The sequence below is a fragment of the Balaenoptera borealis genome (genome assembly GCF_965194805.1).
Source record: "Balaenoptera borealis genome assembly, chromosome: 9".
Classification (NCBI taxonomy): Eukaryota; Metazoa; Chordata; class Mammalia; order Artiodactyla; family Balaenopteridae; genus Balaenoptera; species Balaenoptera borealis.
In genome coordinates this window covers 32,415,800-32,424,971 of record NC_138873.1, presented here as the reverse complement: position 1 = coordinate 32,424,971, position 9,172 = coordinate 32,415,800, and the positions used below count along the sequence as shown (strand labels likewise).

General features: G+C 38.7%; 2 protein-coding genes across 8 annotated transcripts in view; one reads left to right on the top strand and one right to left on the bottom strand.

Annotated features, from left to right (window-relative positions):
- Positions 1–9,172, bottom strand: part of LOC309635346 (uncharacterized protein) — a 249,456-nt gene that overhangs the window by 21,021 nt on the left and 219,263 nt on the right. The window lies entirely within an intron of this gene.
- TMEM200A (transmembrane protein 200A) overlaps positions 1–9,172 on the top strand; it is a 72,021-nt gene that overhangs the window by 43,433 nt on the left and 19,416 nt on the right. Inside the window, exon 1 of one of the 6 annotated variants that reach the window (XM_082406373.1) lies at positions 4,795–8,630. The exons of the other annotated variants lie outside the window; for them this stretch is intronic. The gene's annotated coding sequence lies outside the window, so the exon portion shown is untranslated. Of the gene's footprint in view, positions 1–4,794; positions 8,631–9,172 lie in introns of those variants that run through there. 6 annotated transcript variants of the gene reach the window in all.

Here is a 9,172-nt window from a genome sequence, read left to right as displayed (position 1 = left end):
AGCTCTGAAATTAGCCATTTCTCCCAGAAGCCCTGAATCTTTTTAGTGGAGAATGGTCTTTAGAAACCAAGATCTGGATGATAGGTGTGCTCATTGCTCTCGGGGTGTTGCTGCTTCTCACAGACCCTCTCAGTAGGTACACAATCTCTCATCACTGCTGCTCCCAACCCACCCCTTGGGGACTCCCTCCTCATTGTCAGTGCTCTGATTCCCTGCACTAGGCTACTGTGCAATAGCACTCCTTCCTCATGCTGCCCAGGTCTCAACACCCACGTCAGGCCACCTTATCCCCTCCCCCAGGGAGTCCTAGCTCACCTTGCTCAGGCTCTGATGCCCTGTGCTGGGCCACAGTCCCAGGTAGAAATGCTCCGTGCTTTGCTTGGGCTCTGAAACTCTGTGGCTAGACACCTCCCAGCCCACAACCCCATGCCCTGCTGTGGGGATGCCTTCTTTCCTCCAATCAGATTTTGACACCCTGGTTGGAGCTGCCACCCCTCTGAGTGTACATCGTCCTCATCCTAGCCAGACTTTGACACCCCACTCTCTGTCATCATGACTCCTCTACTCCTGTGTGGATTTCGGCCTTCCTCAGCTCCACCACATGGCTTCAGGAAGGAATTGTTCATGTAGGGGAATAGAGCTCAATGCCATTTTTAAGTGTGGATTTAGAAGTTACCTAACAATTTACCAAAGATCTGTGGTCCTATTTTTTCACCAAGATTCTGGAACATATAATTGAAGAGAAATGATTTCTTGAGACTCCTCGTGTCATTTTTTTTTAAGATTTATTTTTAATGTGAAAATACATATTTTAGTAAGGCAAAGGTTTGATGTTTGATTCTGCATTCAATGAGAAACTACCATATATTTATAGCATATCTTCTCCAAAATATACATGTGCATTAATTACTTAGGAGTAAGTTGTCTTCAGAGGATTTTGTGTCCAAAATCCATGATGAAAATTTCAGAATCCAAGTACCAGCAGTTCCTCATTTACATTCCATCAGGTCTGTACTTTTAAATCAGACAAAAGGTCTAAGGTACTTTCTGTTCTACACATGGGATGTATACTAAGGACCCTGAGTTTATATTTCCAGCCCAGATCTTGACCCTAGAACTACCTTCAAACTCCCTCTGTTTTGGACTACCCTTTAGTCTCAATTGTGCTAAAACTTTGTCATCGAGATGGCTATGAGATATAAAATGCAGATGTCAAGTAGGCATCCCCTATGCTTCATGCTCCTATAGCCAGTGCCTATGTGACATCTCCATTTTGATGTGTCACGGACATCTCAAACTCAGCATGCCCACACCTGAACTCTTGAATCCTGATACTGCCCTCCACAGCACAAATCTTCTTCTTCTTCTTCTTCCCGGTCTCAGTAAATGGCACAACCATCCCCTCCCCCCCGCCCCCACAAAGCCCCAGCCAGAGATCTGGAAATGTTCTTGGCTCTTCTCCTTTATCCTTTATGTAGAATGGATCAGTGTATTCTGTGGTCTGTTCTGTTCTTTTCAGCACTTCCTGTCTCAAGCCTAGTCCAACCCACCGACATCTCTCGCCTGGTCTACCTCTTACTCCATTCTTGCCACCTTGTGATTCATTATCCTCACAGCTGCCAAAGTGATGTCTGCATATTGGATCATGTTACTAACCTACTTAAACACACTTAACAAATTCCACAATTCTTATGTACACCTGCATGACTAGCCCCCTATTCACCTCTGCAGCCTCACCTTGTGCTATTCACCCCCAAGCCCTTGGCCTTCTTTCTGTTCCTGGAACATATCAAACATTTTGCTACCTTAGAACTTTTGAATATCATCTGTCTAAAATATCATTAACTTCCCTATTCCAAATAGAACCTTTGAATCTTTACACTAGAGCCAAATGCTTACTGATGAATGTGATTTGGGGACTAATCTCTGTGCTCTTACATATTATTTATTTTGTACTTGAAGGAGAATCTCAGTGGCAATTAGTATGAAATAATTGTTAAACTTAATTTATTATTAAGAAAACAACAAGAAAGAGTCTGCTTCCAACTGCTTCCAAAATAAAAATCTTAATAAAAATCAATGTAATTATGACATTTAAAATGTGAAAAGGAAAAAAAGGCACAATGTCTATAAAATATTCTGTATATGAAACACTTTTAAACCCTGGAAGAAAAGGGAATTCAATGTATTATTGTTACCAAATTATTACTAGTTTAATTTTCACATGACTCATTTCAGTAAAGATGGTGATTTTTATTAATGGTGTTTGTAAATATTATAATTCCTTATGTGTACGTTGCACAGTCCAGTGTACAAGAATGTGTGCATGTATTGTTTTTCTTGAATTCCAACCTCTTGAGCACAGAGAAGTGACTTGTAGCATCACTTGGCCAAGTCCAGTTCTCTAGACTTCATCTTCATTCAAGAAATGTTATCTGAGAGTATATTGTGTGTCAAGTGCTATGCTAGGAATTTATGAACAAAAATGTTCTCTTAGAGCTACTTGAAAAATGGAGTAGATGCATAATAAACAAGTCAGCCAGCAAATGCATACATGTGGTTGGAGAGTTATTTTTCCTTGCTCATACACACTGTTTTTCTGAAGCCAGGAATGTACTGAACTTCCAAACCAATCTTTGGATTTTAAATACAAAGGAAGGGAAGAGTCAGAGACTCTTTTGGCATTATTAACGCATAGGAGGTAAATCATTTTACGGCATTATGAAAGATTTTATTGTTTTGTAAATTATTTGGGGGCAGTATAAAAGGTTTTATTTTTTTATAGATAATCTATCCTTGAGAGCTAAAAGCCCATCCCTACCGCACCATTCAGAATAGAATTCAGTGGAATGTAAGGGCTTGCAAATTTAGCCTCTGAAGTAGTAGGAGCAAGGGGAAGAGAGTCAAGGAGTTAGAGACAGTGGGGGATGTAAAGAACAGAGGTCTAGCCCAAAGGGGGAGGGATTTTTTTTCTCCTTCCAAGTGCATGATAAGGTGCCAAGTCAGGAGGATAAGCAGAAGAGAGTAATTCCCCCTGCACCCTGTAGAGACGACAAGATGAAATTGGAAGCTGAAGAGATGAACCACTTAGGATGTGCTTCTCGATTCTGTGTGCTTGACTTACCAACAGCAAGCTTCATTATTAATGAATTGTATCATTACTTGGTGAAGAAGTTAGCTCTTTATAATTTAAAGAAAACTACATGTCAGTAGTTAGAAAAAAGAGAACCAAAATCTTCATAACGTAATAGACCCTTAACTTTTGAAAGGACACTGGGACTCCTTTGAACACCATTTTTATAGTTTACTAAATAATTACAATAAATGTGTCACCCCTTTCCTGCTCATGAGATCTATTTCTCTCTACTGAAGTGTCATTAGATGCCTCCTTTCCTGCGGCCCACAAGACAATTTTTAGAGGGTGTCTGAGCTTGTGCCCTTATTTAAAAGAAAACTGCAATCTGATGTGTAAATGAGTTACTGTGCTATATATGTGTAAGGAAGTGTTATAGTATTTATAAGCATCATTAGTGAAAATTTATCATCTTTATTGAAACAAATCATTTGGAAATTAAACTAGAAATAATTTGGTAACAATAGTACATTGAATTCCCTTTTCTTCCAAGACTTCAAACTGTTTCATATACTGAATATTTTATAGACATTGCTACTTTTTTTCTTTTTGCATTTTAAATGTCATAATTACATTGATTTTTATTAAGACATTTATTTTGGAATCAGGCTACTTGGGGTTGTTGTTTTCTTAATAGTAAATTAAGTTTAACAATTATTCCATACTAATTGCTACTGAGATTCTTTTTCAAGTTATAAAATAAATAATACTGTAAGAGAACATAAATTAGTTCCAAAATCACATTCATCATGTAGTATTTGACTAGTGTAAAGATTCAAAGATTCTATGTCACTAAGAAAAACAACATTATTATGATTCATAGTCATTAAGCCTCATGCTTGTTTTATCGATGGATTAAATTTTCAGCTTTTGATTTGTGTGTGTGTGTGTGTGTGTGTGTGTGTATACATATCGTCAGTTAACAGTAAGTCTCTAGGAATGTAAGATCCAATAACATGTTCAAAGCTAAAATTTCCCCTCCAACAGCTTCTCTCTATTTGTTCCGTATTTTTCTAAAAGGTGCCATTATCCACATCCAATTGCTCAAGCCAGCAACTAGGCATCATCTTGACAAGTTTCTCTCCTTTATCTCCCACATCTACTCTAATGCCAGGATCTATTTATTCTGCCTTCTAAACTGCCTTCTCAGTTCTGTCCACTCATTGATCCCATAGCCACCACCTTCGTTCAAGTTACCGTCGTCTCTTACCTGGATTGCCGCAGGGCTTCTTAACTAGTCTTCCTAGATCATTTGTACCTCCTTTGCATATGGCAGCAAGAGTCTTATAATTTGATCCTAGATTTGATCCTAGTCTCTCTTTGCATAAAGCCCATTCATCATGTCTCCTAAGATAAAGTTCAAAGCCCTTAATATGATCTATGAAACCTCATGTGATCTTGCCCCTACTACCTTTTCACTCACCGCCTTGCCTGAGCCACATTGTTTCTGTTCATTTCTTTGAGAACCGGCTACTCAACCATTTCAGAGTCCTGGAACCTGCTGTTCTTCCCTCCCTTCTCTACACCGTCTCAGTGTAAAGTCACTTCCTCATACTTCTCAGACTGAGATAGGTCACCTTGATATTCACTTCCATGTCATCCTACATTTTCCCTTCTTAACACGTCACCTTGATATTCACTTCCATGTCATCCTACATTTTCCCTTCTTAACACATGTAACTCAGAATTATTTATTCAAAGTCTATCTTTCCCACTCAACAGGTAGATCCAAGGAGGTGAGGATCAAGTTTGAGTTGTTCATCATTTTATCCTTTTTGACATTATACTTACTTTTGACATTATGACAGAGTTCAAAAAACCCAAATAATTAAAAATTGAACACAAGTGGGTAGTGCTTTTTAAAAATTTGTTTGAAAGTATCATCAACAGTCGTGTTTACTCAGGTTCAAATTGACTTGGCAATGTATGGGTACATATGGAAAGAATCTTCCAGGTGAAGAAATTTCAATATATTGGTAAGCCCTGAACAAGTGGCCTCTTTATGAGAATGTATGTGGAATGTAAAATCTAGAAGAGACTTATTTTCTTGTAGTCATGCTGCATGTATCTAAACACATAAAAGAGGATCCAGTATACTAACTTTACACTCACTGGAAATTTGCAGACAGATTAAGAGCAGCAAAACAGGAAGTAGACACACATCCCAAAAGTCAAAAAACAAGTCAAATAGATGTCATAAAGCCCAAAGTGTATGTGTCCTCAAAGCCTTCACTCCAACTTTGCTTGCTCTTAATTTGCACATAGTATCAATAAATCTATTTGCTTGGCTTTCTCATTTCTAAGGCCAAAGCCCCAAACAAGAACTGGACAGGGAAAGACGGTTGCAGGAACCCACTGTTCCCAATGGCAGTGTCGGCTGACAGCAGGGTCATCTCTCCCTCCTCCAGACTTCGGTGGGACCTTAACTTGTGTGACAGCACTAACTATATTTGCCTAGTGGCATGATTATGCTTTCAAAAAGTCATTTCCCATTCTTGATCATAAGCTCTTAAGGGGAAACCTTGACTTTTTACAAGACTTTCAGAGTATCACACAAAACCATGTCATAGTTGATAGTCATAATTAAAATAAAGCAAAACAACTCTGAGCCATCAAGAGAAAATTGAATTATGTTTAATATTGTTTGAGGAGCATGGAATGAAATATTGTATTTTAGAAATGTTTTCATACCTAATAATGGAAATGAAAAGCTTTTCTTCTAAAAGAACTGAATACAAAGTTATTGCTTCCATTTTTTAGAGCCACTTATAAACCATGGAGTGTCTCAGAGCTGAAGTTTTACTATTTACTACTCCTAATTCTATTGATGTATAGTTTGCAAACCCTTTAAACAACCTAGCTGAGAGCAACCTATGAGGAAGAGAGGGTAAATGTTCTCACTTTACAAATAAAAAACCTGAAGCTATAACATAAATTATTACCTCAAGATTACAGCTATTAAGGACCAGAACTTTTAGTCTTTCTGGATACATTTAGCCATAAAAGCAGTGTAGCATTGTGGTAAAATCACAAGCTTTAGTGCCAGAAACATCTAGATTTGTCTTTCCTTTAGTCACATACAAACTGAGTCACAGTGGGCGATATGCTTAATCTCTTTAGATGAGGGCAAACTGAGCAATTATTAGTCATGTGATATATCAGTTTGGCAAAGTATGAACTGGAGCCACAAGGGGGAATCTTTGAGGAATCAGCTAATGAATTCCTTTGGGTTTTGAAGCCAGAGGATCAGGTATTAAACAAAAAGACATTTCCTGGTGACACCAGCCCTCTGTGTTTTAGTAAGGTATTTTTCAGTCCATCTGACTCTCAGCTTCTCTGGTATAACATTGGAATAACAGAAGTACCTATCTGTATCAGTCAGAATAGGTTATGTGCAGTAACGAAGAGTCCCCAAATCTCAATGATTTAAAACAAGATGTATTTCTTACTCACTCATGTCTGTTGTGGGTTGCCCAGTAGCTCTTTCACATCATCCTTATATGAGAACCTGGGATGATTGTCTTTTTATTATCTGGAAGGTTGTCATTATGGCATTATGATCATTATGGCAAGGGGAAGGGATCACAGCAAATCACACACAGGCTCTTAAAGGTTTTTGCCAGGAAAGGACATACATCTCTTCACTCACATTTGACAGACCAAGGTAAGGCACCTCTCTTGCCTAACTTCATGGGGTTGGGAAAATGAAAACCAACAGTGGGCCTGTGAGCCTGGAAAGAGAACTGAAATATTGATGAACAGCCCTAATGATCACCACTTGGCCCTAGTAGGATTGCCAGGAGGGTTAATTTAGTGAATGTAAAACACTAAGCTTAATGCCTGGTACCTTACAAAGAACTAAGTAAATGTTAGGGATTGTTATGACTTACATTGGTTACAAACTTTATTCATAATGATGATTTGAACCTTATATCAGCTTGTTACATGTAGTGTGTCTTAGGAAAATAGAATTTTTGAAATAGAGCCTGTGTCTGGAAGAAAAATAGAGCTGCATGACTTCCTAACCTTGCATGAGGGAAATGCCTCAGTGTGCCACACAGACACAGCATCAGGACTCAGCTGACTTAGATGTAACAGTAGTCAGTTATTCTTTTCTGTCCAGATGGGAAATTTTTATTTATAAACTGCTAAATAACAAAGAGGATTGGAATTATACATTTCATGTTATAGAGCCAAGTTCATTATTTTTGAGTGTCCAACCCTGTTTCTGCACATTCCTTTGCACTGTGTTAAGCTGCAAAACCCTGCTTATGGTTCCTAGATTCTTCCAGGTTGATGGTAAGCAAGTCACACTATAGTCAAAGCCATTTAGGCAAAAATAGGTCCCCTTGGTTTTTAGAGTCCTTTTTTGTCTTCCTTTTTCCTTGGGAGGAGACATTTCTCTTGCCTTATTTTTTCACTCTTTTCCGCTAAACAGGAAAGAATCGGTCATTGGGTCATTGTGATGGATGGTTGATTGATTACATTTTACCACAAATGACCTTATGTGTTAGTTGGCACTTTGATCTTAAATGTGTTATTCTGGCCTGTGAGCTTCTCTACAGTGAAGACCCTGTCATCCTTTAGCCTTGGGTCCCCAATGCCCAGAAGCATCTGGAACTTAGTTGGTCTTCATTAACCGTGAATGAAGAACAGAACGACAGTGCAACAAAGGTACAGTCCCCAGTTAAAGGAATTTCAGGCATAAAGAGAGAACAAGGGGACATTTTCTCAGTGCAGGGACCCCGTGCAATCCTATGCTAATTATCTTTTTCCTTTCTCTTCATTTCTTTCATCCTCATGGCCGGAAGTGACCACTGGGGAAGCATGGAGGGGTCTCCCAGATCCTACAGCACTGCTGGCCATTGTTGCCTCGAGCCATATTTCTCTAATAACATCATTCCCTTCCCCACCTCCTTCCATCCCTGAAAAAGCGTCCTGTTTTAGAAGAATACAGTCAGCCGTCCCCTCCCCACTGTTGCATCGGAGTAAAGACTGGGTCTGTTAAGGAAATTCCTCCATCTCAGTGGCTCTCAAACTTCAGTAACATCAGCATCACCTAGAGGGCTTGTGAAAACAGATTGCTGAGCCCATCCCCAGGGTTACTGATGCAGTAGGTGGCAGAGGGCCCATGAATTTGCATTTCTAACAAGCTCATGGGTTATACCAATGCTTTGTTACTTTGAGCGGCACTACTCCATCTGAACTCTTCCGGTGCTCCTTCCAGAAGGAGCCCAAATTTTCCAGTGCTAGTTTCTTTCTAGGTACTGGTTTTGCTTTGTTTTTCATGTTGTTTTTGAACTGGTGGGATGTTCCTAATTATTTATCTTTCTGATATCATAATACTTGTCTTCTCTTTTATGTGTCTACCCAAATGTTGTTTTGATTGTTACGGATTATGAATTCCTACGCATGGGAGCTGTCTCATCCCAGAAGACCTTGTAGAGAGAGAAAGCTGAGGGAGTTGCCTGCCCAGCGCTTATGAAGGCTGTATTTGGTCAGTAAAGGGATGGTTTCCTTGTAGCAAACATTTGGAGCCTTTAACCAACTATTTAAGAAATTCATGAGTTTTTTTTTTTTTTTTATTATTATACTCCTGGTATCTAGCTAGTTAGCTGGTCAGCCTTTTTGAAATCATTAAAAAGGAATTACTTCAGCTATATTAGTAGGAGATAAAATTAATGTGTCTGCAGTTTTGCACAAGGAGATTTATCATTTAGTTGACTGCTTCAAGCTTTAATTTCATGGTATTAGCTCTTAAGTTGATCTTGATGTAACAACAGAGTAATTTGACTTTTGAGAATAAAGACACACGTGAGCCTGAAGAAATGAAAGTCCAGATTTTAAGCGATTTTCTGTTTGGGATGTTTATTAATAGATGAGCAAACTAGAAATTACATTAGTTAGACCATAAAATCAGCTCTTTTCCAAATGGCTTATCTGGGTATTTTCTTTATGTATATCTTTTCTCTGTGTATATCTCTAGTTACAACAGGGGCATTTGTGTAGCTCAATCAGTACACTATAAGCAGCTGTGTA